The sequence below is a fragment of the Phaethon lepturus genome, unplaced genomic scaffold (assembly GCF_000687285.1).
Source record: "Phaethon lepturus isolate BGI_N335 unplaced genomic scaffold, ASM68728v1 scaffold5623, whole genome shotgun sequence".
NCBI lineage: Eukaryota > Metazoa > Chordata > Aves > Phaethontiformes > Phaethontidae > Phaethon > Phaethon lepturus.
Window position 1 is genome coordinate 29,239 of NW_010531341.1, and position 25,153 is coordinate 54,391.

Below are 25,153 nucleotides of genomic sequence, written 5' to 3' on the forward strand. Positions count from 1 at the left end.
TTTTTTTTTAATTTTAAATAAATCTGAGAAAAAAGGTATTAGAGTGAAGTAACAGGATGAAGTGACTACCTGAGCTCATAAGGTCACGACAACTGTGACAATGTATTATATATTGCATTGCAATGTACCTGTATTAACTTCTAGTCCAGGACTAGACCTCTAAATAGTTGCTAACTTACTATCCAACAACAATTGTATATATAATATGCAGGTACAAATATGCATATAAGAACCACATGTCATATGTAGCTGTATCTAAACTTATTCACCCTGAATTTGGGATTAGGACAGAATAAGAGATGTTTTGAAATACACCGTATATTTTGTATGTGTCTCATAAACTAACGGAGAGTTATGTAAAGACTGTTTTAGACATCTTAAATATTTATTGGAGAAGTTTTTCTTTTTTTTCCCCACCTGTTAAACCAGATGACACAATGCCTGTGAACCCAGATGTCCACAGCTCAGAATGAGCTGTAAAGTTTCTGATAATGTGCTAAAACAGTGATCCACAGCTCAGAATGAGCTGTAAAGTTTCTGATAATGTGCTAAAACAGTGACTATGTGCATTAAAAAGCCAAGTCTTTCATGCAAGGACAATCATATTACTTCGTTAATATACAACATATGTAAATATATGTTCTGTATTGGTGGAGTAAAATCTGGATTTTCTTCAGTGTAATAACTAAACACATACATTCATAAAATCATAGAATCATAGAATATTTTGGGTTCAAAGGGTCCTTTAAAGGCCTTCTAGTCCAACCTCCCTGCAGTTCCCCACCCACCGAGCAGCCCACCCATCAAATCCATACCTCTCCAATTTAGAGAGAAGGATGTTGTGGGGGACCATTGCCAAAGGCCTTACAGAAGTCCAGTTAGATGACATTGGTAGCTCTTCCCTTGTCCACTGATATGGTCACTCCATCACAGAAGGCCACTAGGTTGGTCAGGCAGGACTTGACCTTGGTGAAGACATGTTGAGTCTTGAATCACCTCCCTGCACTCCATATGCCTTAGCATAGCTTCCAGGAGAATCTGTTCCATGATCTTCCCAGGCCCAGGGATGAGGCTGACAGGTTCCTCCTTGCTACCCTTTTTATAAATGGGTGCAATGTTTCCTTTTTTTCAGTCTTTAGGGACTTCACTTGACTGCCAGGACTTTTCAACATGTTGAGTCTTGAATCACCTCCCTGCACTCCATATGCCTTAGCATAGCTTCCAGGAGAATCTGTTCCATGATCTTCCCAGGCCCAGGGATGAGGCTGACAGGTTCCTCCTTGCTACCCTTTTTATAAATGGGTGCAATGTTTCCTTTTTTTCAGTCTTTAGGGACTTCACTTGACTGCCAGGACTTTTCAAGTATCATGGAGAGTGGCTTGGCAGCTGTGTCAGCCAGTTCCCTCAGGACTCTGGGATGCATCTCATCAAGTGCCATAGACTTGTGCATATTCAGATTCCTTAGGTGGTCTTGAACCTGATCTTCTCTTACAGTGGGTGGGACTTTGCTCCTCCAGTCCCCATCTTGCAACACATCGACCTGAGAGGTGTGGGAAGAGACACTGCCAGTGGAGACCAAGGCAAACTACCTCAGCCTTCTCCTCATCTGTTGTTACCAATTTGCCAGTCTTGTTCATCAAGGGGGATACACTTTCTTTGACCTTTCTTTTCTGGCTGACATACCTGTAGAAACCCTTCCTATTATTCTTTGCACCCCTTGCCAAGTTCAGCTCCAGCTGCCCCTTGGCCTTCCTGACCTCATCCCTAAACAACTGGGCAATGTCCCTGTACTCTTCCCAGGATACCTGTCCCTGCTTCCACTGCCTGTGCATTGCCTTCTTGCCCTTTAGTCTGCCCAGCAGGTCTCCACTCAGCCATACTGGCCTCTTGCCTTCCTTTCTTGATTTCTTACACTTGGAGATTGAGCATAGTTTTATTAAATTGTGATCATTACCCATCTTGTTTTGATGGTAAACTGTTTGACCAGTTTGCTTGGTAGTGCTCTCACAACAGCACACAGCAGTTCTGCCTGAAGAAATAAATCCTCATTTGGCAATATACATATGTATGTATATGTGGATTATATATGGGCACATATATGTATTTATAAAACTCTGTGTGTGCATGTATTTTTATATACATACCTCTATGTATTTGTATACTTCTGTATACACAAGTATATTTTATATATATGTAGGCAGAAGTTTATAAATATCTAGATTCATATACACATACATACAAAACACATTTCATATAAATATTCTAGATCTACGGTGAACACAATCTTTCAGAATATCAGAGATTGCTTTCTGGTTCATGTAAAAATTATTGTTGTTCTTAGTCTATTATGTTCCAAAGAAGAGCCCGTAACTTACACACTCAAAAACCAACAGTATTGACACCCTTGTAGTCTCATAAAAAAAAATACTTGTTCAAAAAGAATTACAAACTGAATCCAGCCTGTGTAACCTTAGGCCACTGAGACATGAGCCTGGGGCACTTACCTGTCATGTATCCCTTTACACCTCTAAATCCCACAGTAACAGACCATCTGCCCCCCTAATCAGATGGCCAGACTTTAGAGCAGTATACCTTGTTTATAAAGGGCAATTCTAATTTACAACCAATTCTATTTTGGGAGATACTCTGGGAGCAAACCTGTGATGCTTTCAGATCAGCCATCTGTCTCCACTCTTGCCAAGTTACCTCTAGGTTATGCTCTTTCCCCTCTTCAGCATATTCTCCTGTCTGTTGCACACTCACATACAGGGAAGACCAAGAGAAAGAGCATTTGAGCAGGTAAAATGTGGAAGAATAGTCCTACAATATACGTTTACATACTTGTCTAAGTAGATATGGTTTCAATGACAGGATGAGGCAAGTTTAGGCACTTTCTGTTGCGCTATTTGATGCCTCTTGTGGCCCTGATTTTCAGGGTGTGGTACAGGGACAGGGCCTTTGAACGTCTTAAAAGCATCAGCCCTACCCACCTAGCTCTGTGCTGTGGGGCTTCTGGGGGGCTGGAACATGACTATATGGCCCTGGGCATCTCTGGCCAAATCCATAACCCACAAGCAGCTGTCCAGAAGAAATTAACTCTCTTCACTTGCGAGCTGCAGCTACATTCACCTCTTGAAGAATGGTCTACCAGGTTAAGTTTGATGCCAGCTTTACTAGTCTGCAAAGTGGCTTATCCTGAAGATAAACTCAGTTTACAGCAAGCTAATTGGTACACAGAAGTGTCATCATTAGGCAAATCCAGGCACTTTGGACCACCCTTGTGCTTCCTTAAATGTGTTCACAGGTAAAGTGCCCAAGCCATGGCAGGCTGCTCATTTTCCCTGCTGCCTTTATGAGTTCTGATGTGTCGCAGAGGTGCAGAAAATTTTTAACAGATAACACAGGCTGAATTACTTCCTGGAAGAGGCAGAAGTGGGACCAAGATTTCAGCAAATCTCCAAACATACCATTTTACTGCTCTAAGTACACATCCCATCCATCAGTGAGAGCAGCCACAAGCACCAGAATCTCTGCTGCGCTAGGAAGGATGTTAGCAGTCGTATTTCTGGGGAAAAAAACAGGAAGGCAGGAATAAAATATGGAGGTTTAGGGAAAAGATAGCTAGATCAAGTATTTTGTTATTTGCAAAGAGGCATGAAAAAATTTTTGCTGCCTTCCTTCAGCAGATTTATAGACCGTGACCATTGTAAAACTAGCTCAAATACAATCCACACAGCTATACTGAAAATTTGTCAGTCTCAAGAGTAACACAGTTAGCAAATTCCATGCTTGCTAAATTCACGTTTGTATCAACTGCATAATGCAACAGCCTAAGAAAAAAAAAAAAAGAAAAAAAAACAGTTGAAAAATACCTTTAAGAATAGCTACAGTGAGTAGATTTACTAGTCTGAATACTATTCATAGAATGTTGTAAAAATAAAAGTCAGCATAATCACGTCACCTCTGGGAGTATCTATCATCTTTGTTTAAATAGCCACTAGATCTCTATAGAGAAATTATGTTAAATGGTACCTGGGCAACATAAAATCTGTTCTGAATAAAATATTACAAGTCTTCTTGAGGAAATACCTAAATATTTATAGTTATGTTATTATTCAATAGGTACTTGAAATATTCAGATGAGCTTGGTTTTGCCTCACGCAAGCCCTGCATCATGTAGTTTCTGAATCAGTTTCAAATACTGCCTTCTTTACTATGGTGTCAGGATATGCTAAAAAGAATACCAGCAGAATTGTCCTTTCAACATCAGTTTTACATAATTTTCTTGAGACACCTGCCCAGTCCTAGTATAACTAGGGTCTCATGAATGCATACCCTTTATATCAACATTACTACTTTGATTATGGGTGTGACTTTCAAATGGTGTTATTATAGAAATATAACTTGTAATGAAGAAGCAAAACTAATGTTGATATAGCTTATTTTTGGATAAGAAAATAGATCTTCATTGTAGAAACAATCGCACACCTGGATGCAACTACTAGATTTGTTATCTCTCTCCCTCACAGATTCCACCCACACCTTCCTATTGAAACCACTTGTGGATTAGTGTTGCTCTGGTCTATTTCTGTCTAAATGAAATGGGTTAGCAAAGAGACTAAACAGGCCTGTGAACAGATATCCTGGACACACCTCCACTGTTGAGAGATGTCACCACACAGCATAGCTTGCTATTGATTGGCATTTCTCAACCAGACTTGATTTAGAACTGTTAAAATGTTCCCAAAACTTAATAAAAATGAGCCAAGTGAAGTCAGAGCTTGTATTTAAAATGCCTGAGCTGATCTGACCTGGCAAAAAATACATTCTTCATTATTTTCAACATCTAAAGTTCAGACACCTTTCACTTTCCTTCACAAAATTCCAGTTCCTTTAACAAGAGTTAATGAAAACAATTTTTTTCTTTATTTTCTTTGAAAATAATTTTAAAAGAATGAAACTTTTTTATTTATTATCATTTAGCTCTTTGTTAAACATTCCCAGAAAACTTGAGATTTTGCTCTAAAGATATTTCAAGGAAGTGGGTACTTATATTAAAATACGCTTCTTAAATCAGTAAATGGTTATGAAAGTTGCATTTAATAATGAGTGAGTTGAACATTCCTGGTCAACGCACTTTCACTCTGTTTAGAACCTGAATAGAGTTCATATGACTGCTTAAGGGGATATATTTTCAGAATGAGAGTAAAGAAAATCAGTGGATTTTTTTGTGAAATATTGATGCAATTCAATTCCCAAACTGCTTCTGCATACCACAATGTAATTCTCTGAAGTGTCATTTTTTTGGTATCAGTGAACCAGTTGGGTCAGAAATGAGGCTTCTCTAACCTTTGTCTACTTTTAGTGTCACATTCTGTTTAAATCTTTCTGAGGTGCTTGAACGCTTAGATAAATACGATTTCTCTTCCATTTTCAGGAAGCTGGAACTACTGTGTTGACTATTAGTCTAGTTCTTATTTGTTAAGTCTGTCCTCATCTCTTCTTTGCTACCAAGAGTGAGGTCCAGATGTATAGTTCATGCTGAAGCAAAACTCTTATTGCTTATATATCACAACAGGCTATACATAGTGATTTAATTGATTTCAAATCACTTATCAGTATACCAAAAGCTGGGACCTGTGTCCACACTTTTTTTTTTTTAACCATAGACAAAAATAATAGATGGAATGCTGGTTCTGTGAGGGTTTCTGTATTGATTACTTATGCAACATATTTATTATGATTATCTATCTATCTATGAGCATTTGTATATAAAAACCCCAAGAAATATATACACATATAAATATATATAATTATGGTATACAATGTGATAAGGGTTTCTGTTCCCTTCTTTTTAAAGTTTCTCCTTATTACATTACAGAAATGCTCTATCATACAAGAACTCATCAATTAATATGCATTGCATAGTTCAAGAGCCATATGTAAGTTAGTAATATACATGCAAATGTTGAAAAAGTGTTAAGTATTACCACCTTCTATGATATATAATGACTGTACAAGTATTTGTCCCTGAATCATAAACTCTTGCTGTCATATTCTGTATTGAAAAAGCTGGAAATCTGCAGTTTATTAGAAGCAATGTGCTATGGCATATGTATAGATAACATACATGTTTATCCTTTGGATTATGAAATATAAATTTGATTTTTTAATATATATTTTTTCCTTGAATTACAATTTTGCCGAACCTGGAACAGTGATTCATGACCCTGAAATCTTTAGATTTGTTCTAGCTTCAGTTATCTAACATACTGAATGGCAGAATATAATTTGCCGTCTTATATTTGAACCTTTAGAAATAAAGTTATCATGTTTTGCCCTCTAACAACAGTACTAACAACATTTCTTTGTGACTTTTTAAAAGAATGTTGAGATACATTATTCTTGTGAGGCTGTATAAACACCACTGAATTTAGGTGAACACACACAAAAAAAGCCTACTTCATTCTGGAAGCTGACCAAAGTGGGATTTGAAACATAAAGACCCCACTGTTGAGCTCCCCCCTTGCTTCCTGAATAAAAGCAAGAGGAATCATACAAGTGTTAGATCAAGGAAATAAAAAAACAGTCAGATTTACACTATAGGCACCAAACTCAGCCTTTACAGGCATATCTCTGACTATAGGAGCCAGCTAAGAGGCATGGCATACATAGGTTGAATTGCTCATTGACTTAAGCCAACAATGTGAGAGGCTGAATGCTTTATCTTGCCAACAATCACAGGTCTGTTTGTTGCTTGCATCTAGACCTTCATCATTTTAAGCAACTTTCTTCCATTCCCTGGAAAAGCCCAAACAGTATTTCTCTTGTTAAAATGCGTATTATTTTAGTATTACAGACTGAGCACCGCCTGAACATGTGTAACCTGCAATTTTCTGAGGTTTGCAGCTTAGCTGAATTCCACAGAGCTTTCTCAGAGATGGCAAAAGGGGGTATTCCAGATAGCAGGGCAAGCACGCTGCCAAATTTAAAATTGTTTCCCCAAGGCATGAACAAGCTACAGCTTTCTGCCAAATGACTGTATGATTAACACAAAGCAAGCAATGTATTTTTTCTCTGGACTCATACCGAAATTTACCCTTTTCTGTCTGTCAAAGCACAAACCTAGACAACTGAAAATAGTCTAAGAAGACAGACATGTGAAAAAGACATCAGGAAAAAAAGGCTTAAATGTTTGGTCAAATTTTATAGAAAGCCCCAAAAATAAAGACTTATAAAATCTGAAACAGTGTGGGTATGGACAGTTCTGTCATTCATCTTCTTCTTCTCCTCAAAATTTAAATTTTAGTGGGACCATTCATTCTTATCATTTTTTAATTGAAATTGTTAGAATGGTTCTTTAGTGAAAGGAGTCAGGTGAGGAAGAAATAGGAAATAGAAAAGTATCTAATTTTTGCATCATCACAGATAATAGAAAGAAAGCAGCATATTATGACAAGATTTTCATCTCATCACAGACGTGTTCACATGTGTATGTGTCCATTCCTGTTAGATATTCTGTACAATCAAAATTCTTAAAAGGAAATAAATGTCCCTTTAAATGTATCTCATGTTTATGCTTAATCTGAAGTTTCTTCATATAGTTTATCTAATGTTAACAAAACATTGCGAAGAAAACATGATCAATTTCCATCAAAGAATGACTGTTTCATTTGGAATGATTAATTTAAAAACAGAGCCAGCCCTCATTTAGGTGAATAAATCTCTGTTTCATTAAAAAAAAAAAAAAAGAAAAAGAGAGAAAAAAAAGAAACAAAAAAGAAACTGAGATCCAGTTATCAAGGTGCAAAGAAAAAAAAACAGACCGAAAGAATTTAGAGTTCTTAAAAGATATCTTTTCTCCCATTCTTTTGTGATTTATTTCCCATAAACTGTGTTCAGGTACAATACAATTTTTGTTATTGTTTTAATAAATCAGAAGTATCACTTCATTTCAACTCTAATTTACCCAGACTCACAAGATCTTCAAGCTTGAACCTAATGGCTATGTTCATATGACAATAAAATAAAGAGAACCAGGACACAGATTTAAACCCTACGCATTTTCTTCACTTAATAGTGAGCTCTCGCATGTGGCATGGTTTTGGCTTGTGTGAACTAGCACTCTTACAGGTAATGTTTAGGCCATTGGTGGTTCCCAGCAGGTAGGATGGAAAAAGCCACTGTATTCTGGTGGGAGGTAGAGCTGTGACATGCCAGTAATCCTTAATGCCAGAGAATGAGCCTATTTTATTTAATAATATAGTTGTATCCAGTGAAACTCTCTGGCTTCTCACAGTAGCTTTATCTCTAGTACCTTACCATTCTGGACATAAATTTAGGAACAGACTAGATCTTATTTATAACCTTACCAGAAATACTGTGGAGGTCATAAGTTTTACTGAATACTAACATCCTTATGGGTCCTTAGTTTTCCCACATGCAGTTTTCTTGGGACTTAAGGAACCAAAGAGCCAAGAAGTAGCCATAAACATAGCATTTCCCATAATCCACTCACACCTTTTCCACACAGAAGCCTCAGGCAGTCAGTGTTCATGAGTGCCTAGTGGTAAACTACCCACCTAATTGCACGCTGGTGCCCTTCTGTACCTCTATGGCCTCCAAAGAAACCATCTCGAGCAGTTGTGGCCTTCAGTCATGCCCAGGTTCTTGCTTCTTATTTTGTGGTTTGAACTAAAAGTAAGTCTCAGAGCTCAGAGCTCAGAGCTAAGTGATCTCTTGGAAGAATCAAACAGATATATCCAAAGATTTCAGTATTTAATAGAGTATAAACAAATAACTTGAAACGCAATCATTAAAACTTACCAAAATAGTTAAGTCCATTAGTTGGTATCAACAACATCAAATGAACAAAAGTTGGGGTTGTGGTACTTCTGAAAGGTTATAACTAATGGAAATAATATTAATTAAAAAGCCCTTAAATGGCAATAACTTCACTTCATACTCTTGTTTCTGACTAATTTTCAGTCAAATTAACATCTGACATTCCTCTGAACCTTTGCTTTAGTAGAAGGGTTTAGGAGACTATTTAGGCAAAATTGTTCTGTTCTGAAACAGTTAAATGTTTTTAAAATAAGCCAATATTTGGAAACTGGTAATGACTTAACTTTGTCTACATCTGTTGTTCAATAATATATTTAAGTAAGTCTTACTATACAGTATGTACATAGAAGTGTAATATGCATGGTACTATTTTATTTTTTTTCATTGTAGTACTCATAATCTGTACCTTTGGCAAACAATATCTTTAACATCAGTCAGGACCATAACTTTACAATCTCTGAAAAAAACCCCAACAAATCATAGTCAATTTATACCTGGGAGAGTCACCATAAAAACCAAACAAGGCTTTTTTAATGTTTCCCCCCTTGTCTTTTTGCTGCCAGCTGACTCTACAAATATCACATATATTGTTTTCATTTCTGTACATTGTAACCCACCTGAGAGTTCATAAAACATGTGCATGTTCCTTGTGATTCAGCTAACTCAGTAAATGGTAGAAAGATATTAAGTTTGCACATCCCTAGTAGAACTATTAGCGAATAAGAAACAATGACCCCTACAAGAAGTCAGAATTCAATAGGGATATAAAGTAGATTGATCATAGTAAAAGGAACCTACCAGAAGAAAATAATACAGTATTCAACTTTTCCAGATCTCAAGGTAGCTGCCTAGGCAGTTGAAACTGCAACCACAGCTACTTTTTATTATTTTTATTTAAATGCATATTTAAATAAACTTTGTGACAGAAATTTTTTCTCATGGACAGTAAGAGTTGCAACAATTTTTTTTCCAAGTATCTGCTAGTGGCTAGACAAATTCCATATGAAATGAAATCCATTTCATGTGTGAGATGAGTTTTGGAGTTATTCAAGTCTCTACACGGGGAATACAGACATAGGAATATATTCTCGTAATTTAAATGTCTCTGTCAGCTGCATAAAGTTAAGTGAAATGGCTTTGGGCTATAATGGCATTTTGCCTTTTTCCAGCTGGGGCTGAAGAGATGCAGATCAACATTAGGGATGACTTTTCATTTTCTCACCAACGTGTAACAGAGTAAATAAATAGCCATTACCATGGGACAAAATCTAATCCCTTCCTGCAGTACATATAGATTCTTAAATTACCTGGTTCTTTGTTCTGTACTTAGTTCTGCATGGAAAAACTTGCAATATATGAAAAAATATTTAAAATTTATAACAACATTTTCTTCCCTACCACATTCTTCTAATAAAAAGTAATTCTGACAAGGTTTTCCTATAAGCCTGTGACTGATGATTCATTGTGTGATTTTAGGCCTTTAAATGTATCTACCTAGAAGGAAACACTAGCTGTGGGGATGTAGGTGATCATCAGGTGAGCTGAATTTCAGTCTGTGGAGTCTAATTTTAGATTTTATACCCATAAAATTCACTTAGTAGCACTAATTTTCAGAAGTGCTATATTCCAAGAAGTCCCTAATGAATTTGGTGGTAATGTTTGATAAAATTGAAGCACGATTAAAACCAGTCAAATATGACACTACTGTTTTAACATCACAGAGAATTACTCTCCCTTCACACACACACACCCCCCAAACAAACAAAAAAAACCCCAAAAAACAACCATCAAACCAAACAAACAAGCAAACAAAATAAAATATGTGGTATTGGACTGAGTTAGATACTTAAGAAATTGTCTGGAGCTATTCTGCACTAGATGCACTAATATGCCCCAAATTTCTGTCCACCATTGCTGATACATGTCCATATCTGTTTAAGTACATTAAATTAGTCATCAATAGTAACTTCAAGAACTTACTAAAATCCAGGTGTTTAGTCATCATTTTTGCCTATAAGTTTTTGTGAAACCTTGAGATAAAAATACTCAGCCTGTCAGCATATTGATAAATGCATAACTTATTTACTGCCTTTTTCAAATGACTTCAGAAAGGAGTAAAGATCATTATATCCTTTGACAAGCAAGGTAGAATGACTGGCTGAACAACAACCAACAAGTGAGAATTCAGTGTCTCCCAAAACAAACGTAATACTCATCTAGAAGATGGCAGCAATGCTGTTCCCATTTGCCTAGAAGGAATTGTTATTTATATGCCAGTTAAAATCTGGCCCAGTAATTCTCGTTCACATGCAAGTTGGTTAGAAAGCATAAAGTTTGGTGTCTTCACTGCCTTTGCCTAGGCCTGTTCCTGTGATCATATTACCTGGATCCTACCAGATAGATACGTCTGTGCTGCTAAATAAATGAGACTCATGAAGCAAGCCTAACCGCTTAAGTCCACACTACTTAATTGGCAGCTCACTGCATAATTCTTTTTGGGACTCTTTCAACTTAAGTTCCTTGAGATACTACCTGGACATTGTCAGGGAATAGTTTACTTCCTAAACCTCTCCAAAAGGCAATGGGGCAGACACTACACCGTATTTGGTACTTTGCAACCTCTACAATGTTCTGATGCTCCTTCAGAAGACAATTTTTGCAGCCTCAGTCCTCCCATGTTCTTTCATGTGCATCCCAGGGCATGTAGCACATCCAGTTTTATTCTGCCACTGTTGAAAGGAACAACATAACCCAAACTTCTTATTTCAGACATACAGAGATGACAAAATAACATAAACAATTTGGGCATAGGGAAATCCCATTAGACTCAGAACACCTAGGACAAAAAGATAAGGCAAATTAATTTTTGGAAGGGCTTAATCAATGTGTCAAGGATTGGAACCTGGTGTTTTATTTAACAGCATACACATAGGCAAGGACTCCTAAACCAAAACTGATGATCACAGAGACACTAACGAAGATACAAAGAAGATTACTCCCTTACTTGGATGACTAACATAAATTATAATCTTAGAATTTATTAAATGTGAATAATCTCACTTTACTCATTTAATTACCAAGTATATAATGAACAACTGTACTTAAAGAAAAACTACTACTGCTTGACAAAAGCCAAGCAAAAACTATCACGTCATTATCTTGTTATATATTTACTTTATATAGGGAAGAAGGACACTTCCTCTATTTTTTATGAATTTGTTCTATAACAAATTTTTGTCAAGATAAAAGAATGATAAAACTTTTGCCACTTTCTCATTCAGTGTTTAACACCTGTAGAATCAGTTTTTGCATCTTCTCTCAAAGTCAGCATGAAGGTCCTTACCTCCCTCTTTCATTAGATTTGAGATTTTATGCTGGCCCTCTAAATGTCTTGTCAGCTGATCTGTAGGACATCAGACTGTTGTGGGCTTAAATGAATAATCACTTTCAAGAATTAATTACTTAGGAGTTGAAGAGTGTAGTCTGAAAAGTTAGTGGTTTGCTGCACTACCATACCAAAAATCTGGTACTGTAGTGTACAATGAATAACTTGGTCTTTAGTCTTCATTTTTCTGCAATGTGACTTATTGTCTATATTCTGCCATTCAGTCTGTTGGATTTTTTGGTCCACTTGTCAAACCTTTAGGGTAAAATATATCACAGACATATGCAAGCATATCTATAAATTTCTTTGAAGATTCATATATCATGAGGGATTAAAATAAAGAAGCCTGTATGTTCTCTTGGGTGAGGACAAAAGAAGTTGGCATTACAGTGGGTGCCTACTATAGGCCATCTGACCAGCAAGAACAAGTGGATCAGGCCCTCTGCAGACAGATAGAAGTAGCCTCACATTCACAGGCCCTGGTCCTCATGGGGGACTTTAACTACACCGATATCTGCTGGAGTGACGGCACAGAAGGACACAAGCAATCCAGGAGGTTCATAGAGTGCATTGATGATAACTTCCTCCTCCTCAAAGGTCTGCTTGGAGAGGTCACATGAGATAAGGCCCTGAAGGAAAGAGGGGCCCAAGAAAGCTAGTTAATATTCAAAAATCAGTCACTCCATGCTTGAGTTGTCCATCCCAACAAATGTGAAGTCAGGCAAAAATACCAGAAGGCCTGTGTTGACGAACAAGGAGACTTTGACCAAACTCAAACACAAAAAGGAAGCATGCAGAGGGTGGAAGCAAGGACAGGAAACTTGAGAGTAATACAGAAAAATTGTTTGAGAATCCAGAGATGAATTTTGGAAAGCAAAAGCCCAGCTGGAATACATTTTATCCATGGATGTCAAAAACAACAAGAAGGCCTTCTGTAAGTGCATAGGTGACAAAAGGAGGACTTGGGAAAATATGGGCCCATTGCTCAGTGAGATGGGGGACCTGGTTACATAGGACATGGAAACGGCTGGGGTACTGAATGCTTTCTTTGCCTCAGCCTTTACTAGCAAGACCAGCCTTCAGGAATCCCAGGGCCTGGAGACCAGAAGGCAAATGTGGAGGAAGCAAGACATACCTTTGGTGGAATAGGATCAGGTTAGAGAATACCTGAGCAGACTGGACATAAGTCCGTGGGCTGTGATGGGATGCACCCATGAGTACTGAAGGAGCTGTCTGATGTCATTACAATGTTGTCAAAATATTCTGTGAACAATCATGTTGACTGGGAGAGGTGCCTGAGAACTGGAGGCAAGTGTGTCACTCATCTTCAGAAAGGGCAAGAAGGAGGACCGAAGGAACTACATACCAGTTAGACCCACCTTGATCCCTAGGAACGTGATGGAACAACTAATCCTGGTAACCATTTACAGGTACATGAAAGACTAAAAAGTGATCAGTAATCAACATAGTTTCACGAAGGGGAAGCCATGCTTGACTAACTTGATAAACTTCTATGATGAAATGACTGACTTGGTAGACAAGGAGAGAGCAGTGAATATTGTCTACCTTGACTTCAGGAAGACTTTTAACACTGTGTCCCATAACATCCTCACAGAGAGTTTGATGAAGTATGGGCTAGATGAGCAGATAGTGAGGTGGACTGAAAACTGGCTGAATGGCCAGGCCCAGAAAACAGTGATCAGTGACACAAAGTCTGGTTGGAGACCATTAAATAGCAGTGTACTCCAGGGGTCTACACTGGGTCCAGTTCTGTTTACCACCTTCATGAATGATCGGAAAGATGGGTCAGAGTATACCCTCAGCAAGTTTGTGGACGACACCAGTCTGGGTGGAGTGGCTGATATACCAGAGGGTTGTGCTTCCATCCAGAGGGAATGTGACAAGCTGCAGAAGTGGCTGATGAAGATCTCATGAAGTTCAATAAAGGGGAGTGCAAAGTCCTGCAGCTGGGAAGGAAAAACCCCATGTATATGCTGGGGTTTAACCACGTGGAAAGCAGCTTTGCCAAAAAGGCCCTGGGAGTCCTGCTGTACACTGAGTTGAACATGAGCCAAGAATGTGCCCTTGCAACAAAGAACGGTATCCCAGACTGCATTAGGATTGTTGGCAGCAGGTCAAGAGAGAGAGGATCCTTCCTCTCTACTCAGCACTGGTAAGGCTACTGTTCTGGAGTCCTGTATCCAATCCTGGGATCCCCAGTACAAGTGAGACATAGACATATGGAGAGAGTCCAAAGAAGGGCCTCAAAAATGATGAAGGGACAAGAGCAGTCCACATGTGAGGAAAGGCTGAGAGAGCTGAGACTGTTTAGCCTAGAGAAGAGAAGACTCAGGTAGGATCTTATCAATGTACATAAATACCTGAAGGGATGGTGTAAAGAAGATGGAGCCAGGCTCTTTTCAGTGATGCCCAATGACAGGACCAGAGGCAATGGGCACAAACTGAAACATGGGAGGCTCTGTCTGAATGTCAGGAAACACGTTTTTACCGTGAGGGTGACTGAGCACTGGCACAGGTTGCGTGGGGAGGCTGTGGCACCTGCATCCTTGGAGAGATTCAAAAGCTGTCTGGACATGGTCCTGGACATCTGGCTCTAGGTAGCCGTGCCTGAGCAGGGGGTTGGACAAGATGACTTCCAGAGGTTGTCTTTCAAACTCAACCATTCTGTGATTCTGTGAATCTCAGCTATAAACACAGAACGTATCATACATATATTTTGTTTTTTCATTAATTAAATAATGAATACTTTTCAATAAACTTACATTTTAAATGGTTATAGACTTACAATTTAAAATGCCTTGAAAACAATTTTATTTTACAGAGACTTAGTGTCAAATTTCTTTAATTCACATAGCAGGGCAGAAGTTTATTGACAAAGAGTGGCACTCCAAACATATGGGCACTGTACTGAAGTAATGATCTGAAGTTAGGTATAAAAACTGTTTCTTGGACTCTAAAATTCCAAGAAGCATATTTTATGGCTTGCATCCACTAATATTAATCTGAATGCCATAAATAATTTGCATAGTATGTTGTTTAGGAGAGTCTTAGCAGTGTGGGACACTGGAGTACTGTAATGCTATCACACAAAATGTGATGCGCTTCTGTTAGTGTTGCCTGTAGTCTCAGGGTTAGCACAAATACGATCTCTGCAATACATGAAGCAATCCTTCATCAAGACTCTTTAACAAGGCATGGCACTGAGTGATCTCTGTTATAAAGTTTACAGAACTAACTCAAATTTCCAGGATTCTCATATGTTACAAAATCAGCGATGCCCAAAACAAATAAAGTTTTGACGTAGTAGATGTAGTGTAGAGAAGATATGTGACCAGTCTAGCTTTATTGGTCAGTTGCCTATCTGTTAGTCTTTGATCAATAATATTGCAATTAGCTTTAAAGTGGGGAGGGGAGAGGGTAGCAAGGAAGATAGAAGAAAAAAACTTCCTCTTTTTAATACATTTATTTACTTATTTTTATATGTTGTCTTCAGATGAGAATGTTCTTAGTCAGCATCAGGTTTAAGAATACCTTTTCATTAGTGATGATGAAAAGTGTCAAGCACTTAATGGCTGTCTTTGAACTTTACAATGGAGAGAGACATATCCTTTCCTGCATTTGACACAGAAAGCCTCTTATTCCCATTTAAGAAAGAATCAGTTCCATCTTTCCTAGCTTGCAATAATGTGCTACACCGGTTTACTGGCTATTAAATCTTCCACATCAGCTCATTGAGTCTTAAAACATTTGACAGGAGGTAGCTCTCAACATTTGTTTCTCTTTATTTTTCTCTTTCTAACCTTATAATACAGCATTTATGAAACCTCTTCATGGCTTTTTTCTCCATTTGATATGACTTAGTAGTTTGTGTCTTACTTCTTTTTCTTATGATTTAAAAAAAAAAATTGTACTGATTAATCTTTTTTCTTTTTCACTTGTAATGTAAGAAGCATAAAAGACTGAAAATTCTATAAAAATACAAGGAATCCAAAGAGAGATATAAAATGTTGATGTTTCATAACCATTGCTATTAGTGGCATAGAAAAAGATGGATCAAAGTTGATTATTTCTCTCTGTCCTAAAACGTATTGACAAACGTTTAAAAGCACCCTCAAATTTTTATTTTCAATGAAATTATGTATAGTTTTAAATTTTTTTACAGAGAATCCATTCTCAGTTTAAAAAAAAACCCCAAAAACCTTAAGGTGGGTGTGCTTGGTTTGGTTTGTTTTTTTATATTTTTGGCTTGGAAAATTGAGAAGCTAAACAAGCAAACAGATTTTTGTGTATAATTGTTGTTTTTTTCTGCAGGATTTGAAAATGTATTTAGAGGAAAGTTAATGTAAATAGTAGATTCAGCTGCCAAACCAGCTAGGTTTGCCTAACTGAAACTGATTCTCATTCTTTTTTATGACTGTGTCTGAAAGTAAGAAAATATATTTATAGATTTTTCTTTGTTTGTTTTATAGATAAAAAAGGAAAATATCAAAGAAAAGAATTAGAAAAAATTCCTGTTGAGCAGACAGGTATCAATGACATTGTCTAAGTCAATATATCCATGCATTTGAACAATATTGAAAGCAAATTCAGCTTCAAAATATCCATGTAATCCTTAGATATTGATTTGCTGATGTGAATGTTTATTATTACTGAAACAATATGAAATTAAAAAAAAAAAAACTGTTTCAATAATAAGAGGAGGCAAACTGAAAAAAGAACCCAAATTATCAATACTTTTAAAACCATTAATTAACATTAATTAATATTTAAAATGTAGAAACAGGTCTGTATTTATTAACTAAAAATATTTATAGATTAGAAAATGATAGCTATAATGAAATTTAAGTTTGTTAATTTTATCCTAGGTGCTCACTGTGTCATTTAGAAATAATTTTAAAATACAACAGTAATTTGTGCTTCAGGGCATATAAAGGCTGAAATCTAGACTTCACTTAGAATTTGGGTTAAAGAACTTCAAAATTTAGCTAAAGAAAATAACATCTTTTTTATTTTTCAATTAGGTTTTTTTTCTCCTCTCTCTCAGCCCTTCTTTTACATGTATATACTCACGCACACACGTGCAGGCAGAGTATATGGGCAGTAAAAATTTATCTACAGCTTGTAATTCAGTGCATTTAGAAAATATCTTGAATGCTATGGATCAGTTTCCAAAGAAATCAAAATAGTGACATATAGTTTTCATCTTCAGAACTCATTCCTTTTAAAACCACTGAAATTTGATTTTCCTTTATGGCAGTTGTTAACTTTGACAACATCAAAACACATCCAGAAAGAAAAATTGCTAAACATACCTTTAAAATAATATGGTGAAATGTAACAGTGAAAAGATTTTCTCAAACCTTAAAGGTCAGGGCTTAACGAAGTGTTGAATTTGGCTAATAGTTCCTTAGGAAGCATAGACATTAAAAACAATGCTGAATGAAATGTGTTGAAGTTGGACTTGATCATTATGTGTCCCTTCCAACTTGAGCTGTTCTATTCTATTCTATTCTATTCTATTCTATTCTATTCTATTCTATTCTATTCTATTCTATTCTATTCTATTCTATGTATATTATTCTATTCTATTCTATTCTATTCTATTCTATTCTATTCTATTCTATGTATAAAGTTGAAATACTTTGTAATGCTTTAAGTAGAAATGAATTGTGGCAAAATTGAAAGAAGTTATTCTCTAAGCTTTAGGTACATAGTTTAAAAGTTAATGATTTGCAACTTATTAAATGGAGCTAGGGACTGCCTGGAAATGTTGTTGCAGGTAATAAAGAAAATTAAAGATTATAAAAGGAAAATATGCTAGTTTGGCAAAAATTACATCTTGTCTCAGAGCCTAGTGGTATTTTTCAGTCATCTAGACTTAACATTTGACTACAGATTTATCAAAAAAAAGTTATTTTAAGTGTATTTTATGACAATATTTATTAAACTGTTGATTTTTTAGGTTGGTCTCCTGAAAGTCCAAACTCAAAGTTAAAGTAGGTAGCAAATCTGCATATGAAAAATCCAACAACAAAAAAAATGTGAGCTATCTTTATTGCTAGAATCAAAATTAATTCCAAAATTAAGGAAACATTCTCACACTTGCCCTTCTGCAAGACAAACAAGATGAATGGCAGTTCTTCTGACATCACCTTGAGAAAGAAGTCAAACAAGTAATTCTTTAATATGCTTTTTGTCTTCAAATTGTCTAATTTACATATTAATTAATTAAGTATAGATGGTGCATTTCCCCCACAATAAACTTACAACACCATCTTCCATTAGCTTAAGGTAGTTTTATTGGCACACTAAAGTGGCATTAAATCATAACAGTATTCAACAAGCACACGTTAAAAAAATTATAAACCCTAAGTGACTATCCTTATAAAATATCTTATGCATTCCAAGTATTAAAACAACCTTTCCCTCTACTCAGTCAAAACATATTCCTGTCTTAGCAAATACATATATCACATTTTTGTCCCACAACTTCATTAACAAAAAACCCAAACATTTTCTATGCCAAGAATAAAATTACCTTCCAGTGTGTTTGTCACCATTTTTTTAAATTCTGCTCCAAGTTACAAACCAAAATTCTCTCCTTACTTTTAATTTTACTTTCTTTACTATTAAGTTACCAGTACACACAAAAGGATACAGATAGTATGTATCTTCACCTTACAAATGTTTTTTCCAAGCTGCACCATTATTCTTTTCACTGGAGTGGGGCACAATGCAAAAAAGAAAACTGGCATCTTCTAAATTACCAATGCCATTATCTTCATACCCAAATTCCTTCTGGAGACCTTTTTGGGGTAATCCTAATTTGGACAATATGGTTCTAGTGCATGGAATACAATGACAGTATAAAATTGTGTTATGGCTGAAGGTGCAGAAATAAGGTCATTAGCATGCAGATGCAATAAATTTTGCATCAAGGGCAAATCAGCTTTCAGATGGCTGTTTTATCCTGTTAAAACATTCTCCCCAGGATCCAGATTACTCAATATTCTTGACACTTAATCAAGGTTGGCCAGCATACAGCAAGCAAGCCTAAGTGAAATATGTATCCCAGCAATATTTTAGCTTAACACTATCTTCTGCTACCTTCAGTTTTTCCACCTCTCAGCTTTTCCATGTTACAGGCAATATTTGATCATTTTCAAGCATAGTTCCATATCTTATTCTTTTTTTTTTTTTAAATTCTTCCATAGTAACTTCAATAACATACAGCATTTGGTCCAACCAGAATATAAAAGAATCGAGGACAATCTGTCAAGAAATAGTAATTTAAAAAAAAAGTGAAAGAAGAACCTGTACATCATGTGGAAAGAAAACACTTTGATTTAAAATTAAAAAGGACAAAGAAGAAAAGGCAGACAGTAGGAATTTGATAATCCTCAGGTAAAAGACAATGACTGTTACCCCATAAAAACCTCCAGATCACAGTAGGAACTAGAAGTCAAGGTAAAGATTCATTGAGGAACCTGTTCAGTTTTATCTAGAACTGATGTTGCACAGAGACATTATTACTTTTCATGTTTTTTTCATCACAGTATGAATAAGGACTTTGAAAGTCTCTAAGGCCTTTGACATAGTCCCCCACAACATCCTTCTCTCTAAATTGGAGGAAGATGGATTTGATGAGTGGACTGTTGGGTGGATAAAGAATTGGTTGGATGGTGGCATCCAGAGGGTAGTGGTCAATGGCTCAATGTCCAGATGGAGATCAGTGATGAGTGGTGTCCCTCAGGGGTCTGTACTGGGGCAAGTACTCTTTAATAACTTCATCAATGACATAGGCAGTGGGATTGAGTGCACCCTCAGCAAGTTTGCAGATGACACCAAGCTGAGTGGTGTGGTTGACATGCATCAGGGTCCAGAGGGACCTGGAGAAGCTCGAGGAATGGGCCTGAGTGAACATTATGAAATTCAGCAAGGCCAAGTGCAGGGTCCTGCACCTGGGTCAGGGCAGCCCCCAGTATCAGCACAGGCTGGGAGATGAAGAGATTGAGAGCAGCCCTGCCCAGAAGGACTTGGGGGTACTGGCAGACGAAAACCTGGACATAAGCTGGCAATGTGCACTTGCAGCCCAGAAGGCCAACCAGATCCTGGGCTGCATCCAAAGAAGTGTGGCCAGCAGGTAGAGGGAGGGGATTCTGCCCCTCTACTCCACTCTGGTGAGACCCCAGCTGGAGTCCTGCATCCAGCTCTGGAGCCCTCAGCACAGGAAAGACATAGACCTGTTGGAGCAGGTCCAGAGGAGGGCCACAAAAACGATCAGAGTGATAGAACACACCTGTGAGGGTAGACTGAGAGAGTGGGGTTGTTCAGTCTGCAGAAGAGAACGCTGCAGAGAGACCTTATTGCAGCCTTTTGGTACTTAAAGAGAGCTTATAAGAAAGATGGGGACTGTATAGCAGGCCCTGTTGCAATAGGGCAAGTGGTAATGTTTTTAAACTAAAAGAGGGTAGATTCAGACTAGACATAAAGAAGAATTTTTTCACAACGAGGGTGGTGAAACACTGGCACAGGTTGCCCAGAGAGGTGGTAGATGCCCCATTCCTGGCAACATTCAAGGTCAGATTGGACGTGACTTTGAGCAACCCGATCTAGTTGAAGATGTCCCTGGTCCTTGCAGGGGGTTTAGACTAGATGACCTTTAAAGTTCCTTTCCAACCCAAACTGAGAACAGTTCTATGATTCTAAGACTATGGGAATGACTATAGTTTGTAATGGTGTATAAGTGCTGAGACTTTTGAGAGGTTGGTGTAACTATCTCTACGCAGTGAAACATGTTGCAAAGGTGATAACATAGTTCCTTCCATTAGTGCAGTATTAATACTACTTTATTTACTGTGAGATTAAATAGCTCAGACTATTCTAATTCTATAGATACTGGTGGCATTGCTTTTAAGATCTCTGTATCAGGATTGTGAAATACAGACATGATTGAAAAAAAAAGTTGTATCTTCCCACTGCATTGAACTACTTTTTTTTTTTTTAATTTGGTCAGTGTTTCTAACAAGGGGGATACCATTTCATACCTGTTCATGTAGGCATCTCTCTTTATGTCCTTTCTCTAGGTTTTCACGCAAGTGTACAGCCCTTCTAGCTTTAATTTTCCTCACAGATATTGGGTACAGCTTGGTTGTGTTTTCCTCACTCCCAGACCTGAGCAGTTCTTCCTGCTCCTCATTTCCTTTTCCCATTTCAGCACAGTTCTAGAGAGGAAAAGAAACTTGTGTACCGTTATTGCTTTCACAGTATTCTGGGTCAATACATTTGATGGTGAAAGAAATGGTCAACTAAACAATCAGGGCACAAAGAGGCTAAATATTTATTGTATTAATAATAGTTTGGTCTGAAATGGTAAACAGAGATAGATGAGTCCTCATTACTTATCAGAATTTTGCTTTAAATTTAATGTCACAATTTTCCAAATGGGAAATTCCTCTTTATCAAAATTTTAAAGTGTTTTTAAAAATGTTTACATTTCAAAATATGTCTACAGAAAAAAAAAAGTCAGCAGAAATCTTCTGCTGTTTCTGCAAAGTTAATAAAATTTATGACTAAAACGATTCTCAATAAAATTTTAGACAGAAAAAGTCAATGAAAACTTGTTTCTCTCCAGCAAGTCTAGAAGATGACTAAAAAACCTGCACTTAACAAGAAAACTTCTTCCAAGGTTACAATCTGGTTTAATTTTTTCCAAAGTTAAAGATGGTGTTTCTTGACCAAGAACTCCTTTTTTGTTTTCACTTTTTTTCTCCAGTTCAAAAGCAATTGATCTACAGAACCTAGAACTTAACTTCCTCTCAAAGAGTTTGATTTTATTTTAAATAGATCTTGCTTAAATGAAATTAAAGATGGTGTGTAGTGTAAATATTTAAATTGCACTTACAACTTAATTTCTGGTTTCATTTTCTATCATAAGGCTCTTCTAATGTCCCATTTTTCAACCAGCAGAAAGAGCTATCAGGGTAAGAACCAGACATTTAAGATTTAAACGTAAACGGAAGTGCAGAAATGTTTACATTGAAACTGAGCCCACAGTACTAATTTCTATCTTAACATGTTTTTATATGTATGTCTTCATACTCTATAATCAGCCTCATGTAAATTTTTATTTAAATGCAAAACTTTAATATGTCTTGACTTTCAGCTTTGAATTTATGAATGTTGAGATTTCATCGTTTTCTATTTTTTTCTGTTTTCATATGTGTTTTGATCCAGTCAACTTGCTAACACAATCTTGCCAATTAAAGAAAAAAATCCTTCCAAAATGCAGTACTTGATTTCTGTAAAAAGTAGGTAACAAAAAAACCCAAACAAAACCTAACCCAAACTGACCTCTTGTTTTATAGGTAGGAGCCATACTACACAGTTATAGACAAATCTTTCCGCCCAGAAATGCCAGTACTTTGCTATTAGGAACCATTATTGTGGCTGTAGAGAGCAGTTGGTACATTCAGACTTGATTGTGTGTTAACTTTACAACAAATCATGCTGAAAACATTTTAATATGGCTACATGTAATTCATGGTTTAATTTTGGAGGAGAAAGGTCAAAAAATGTAACTCCTCTGCTCGTAAACAGTATTCCAGCTCTTATCCTACTGATGTTTTGCCTATTTTGATGCAAACTTATGTTTAGATTTTGAATGACAGCAAAAATCTTCACAGATGGCATAGATCTCTTACTTCCCTTACAATCCTTAAGGTAAGACCTTAGTTCTAGACATAAAACAATTTAATTACTCTAGAAATAAGATGCATATTTGCATGATTTAAAAAATATTAGTAAGCATTGGGGTACTGAAGTGCAGAGCATCTATTTCTCGAAAGTCTTACAGTTAATCCATTCAGGGGACAGATCTCTCATCAGTTGAGATAGTACCACAGTTTTATCTTTTAGGTCTTTTATCATTTAATGGAATCTGTTGCCCAGAGTTAAGCACTTAGGATCCCTGGACAAATCATAATTCCTAATGATCAAAGACAATACCCAGAAAAACTAAGTTTATAAGCAAAGACATCACCTAAAGCAGAGTAGGAGAGTCTGGAGGAAAAGGAATTGGACATATTCTTGCAATCTAGCCTTCCTTCCCTACCTACCTTCAAGACTTAAATGTCATATCCTAGGCAACCTTCTAGTTCAGAACTTGTACCAGGCTAATGAAATCATTCCCGTGACATCTGAGGATCCCACAGGGAACCCAAGAGGGCTACATGGTAGAGGTACATAGGACCTGTGGGAGACCTGAACTAACAGTAAGAGGTGGGAGGAGTAATCTATGGCATCTACAAAGGGCAGCAGGCATTGATGTTTGGGCAAATGAATTTGCCTTTTGATGGTTCAGCTCAAATAGATTCAGCTCCAGACTGTAAACACCTATTTTAAAGAGACTAAACGTGTTTCATGTAAGCTTAGGGTCTAACCTATTAAGGTGGCCTAATGAGATTTTTCAGCTATTCAGCTCATTCTAAAATTGCCAGTTACGTTTGATCATTTTAAGGGCTTAAACAGCCAGCACAATTGCAAGCACCTGCTTCTAATGGCTGCATTTTGTAGATTATTTCCCTCTTAAAATCCAAATATATGGTTAAGTTACTTAAATATAAGCATCTGTTGTTATTTTAGAGATGTGAAAAATCTTGTTTGGCTTATAGCTGCCTCCTTAGAGTTGTGCAGGTTTCCTCTACATCCTGTGTTGTACAACCCAGTCCTCTGCACACACATTGAAACCCTTACAGAACCTCAAATGGTACCCATGGTAAGGCAGCCAAATCCCACCATATATGACTAAAGCTAGGTGGGATTATTCCCACTGCTCTGAGTTACCCCATTCTGTATGCAACATCATTAGTAGGAGAAAAGGGGCTAATCCTACCTAAGGCAAAGATTAAACCAGATTTTCCAAAATATGTAATAAATTGTGTAAAAGGAAGATACTCTATCTCCACAAGTCTGATATTGCACAGAAAAAGGTAAATGAAGCCTGCTTCACAGGTCCTATACTATTTATATCAGCTGCCTGCTCATCTTGTTAGACATGAGCAACATTGGGAATTAACTATTGACACAACAAAGGCTACTATAGCACAAACACAGGTGTTTACATCTTTTAAATGACTCTTAAATTAACAGAGCTGAGCCGCAACACAGTTTTAGATACCTAAATGGCAGTCAGGCGTGCAGTTTACCATTGTTCTTAATGACAATGTATGCCAGTAAAATAACATTCCTGTCCCTGAGACCAGCTGACACAAACTGGTCACATCTACACCATGAAACTCTTGTATCCTCCCAACAGAGAAGGCTACACACAAACTACTTCTTGGGCATAGTTCCTTTGAACCGTTTCAGTCTCAAACCATGCCCAGGATTTGTTTGGAAGGATAATGATTGACATGAGGTAAAAATAATTTAACATTATAAGATATGGCATTCCAGTTCCTAAGAACATATCCAGGCATTTTAAAATTAATTTTTATTTTCTAGTTTGGATGGCACCTTGTAGTCTAAAAAAATGAATAACTAACATTCACTAACATTAAAAAAAATTACATTAATACTTAATGTAAGAGGGCAATTTTTTCAGCTAAGAGGACTGGAAGACAAATACGAGGATTTTGATGCAAATGCCACTTTCATTCCCTCTGATCTGAAAAAAAAAAGAGTTAAAAATAACATTGGTAGTATTGTTATAGAAAACACTTAGCTTATCTGAACATGGAAATATACAGAACTGTTTGAACTTAGACAGAAAATTCTGCCTCGTTTCCCAAAAAGACAAATTAGTAGTTACTTGTGCTCAACAGCTCAACAGACCATTGATCTGCAGACAAGTTTTCATAGATATTTGCTAAGTTGGCCTTAAAAAAAAAGGAAAGAAGGAAA

At 36.8% G+C, this 25,153-nt stretch overlaps 1 pseudogene; it reads left to right on the plus strand.

Annotated features, from left to right (window-relative positions):
* Window positions 1-3,035: 3,035 nt before the first annotated feature.
* On the plus strand, window positions 3,036-20,430 carry LOC104618824 (annotated as a pseudogene).
* The last annotated feature ends 4,723 nt before the right edge of the window (window positions 20,431-25,153 follow it).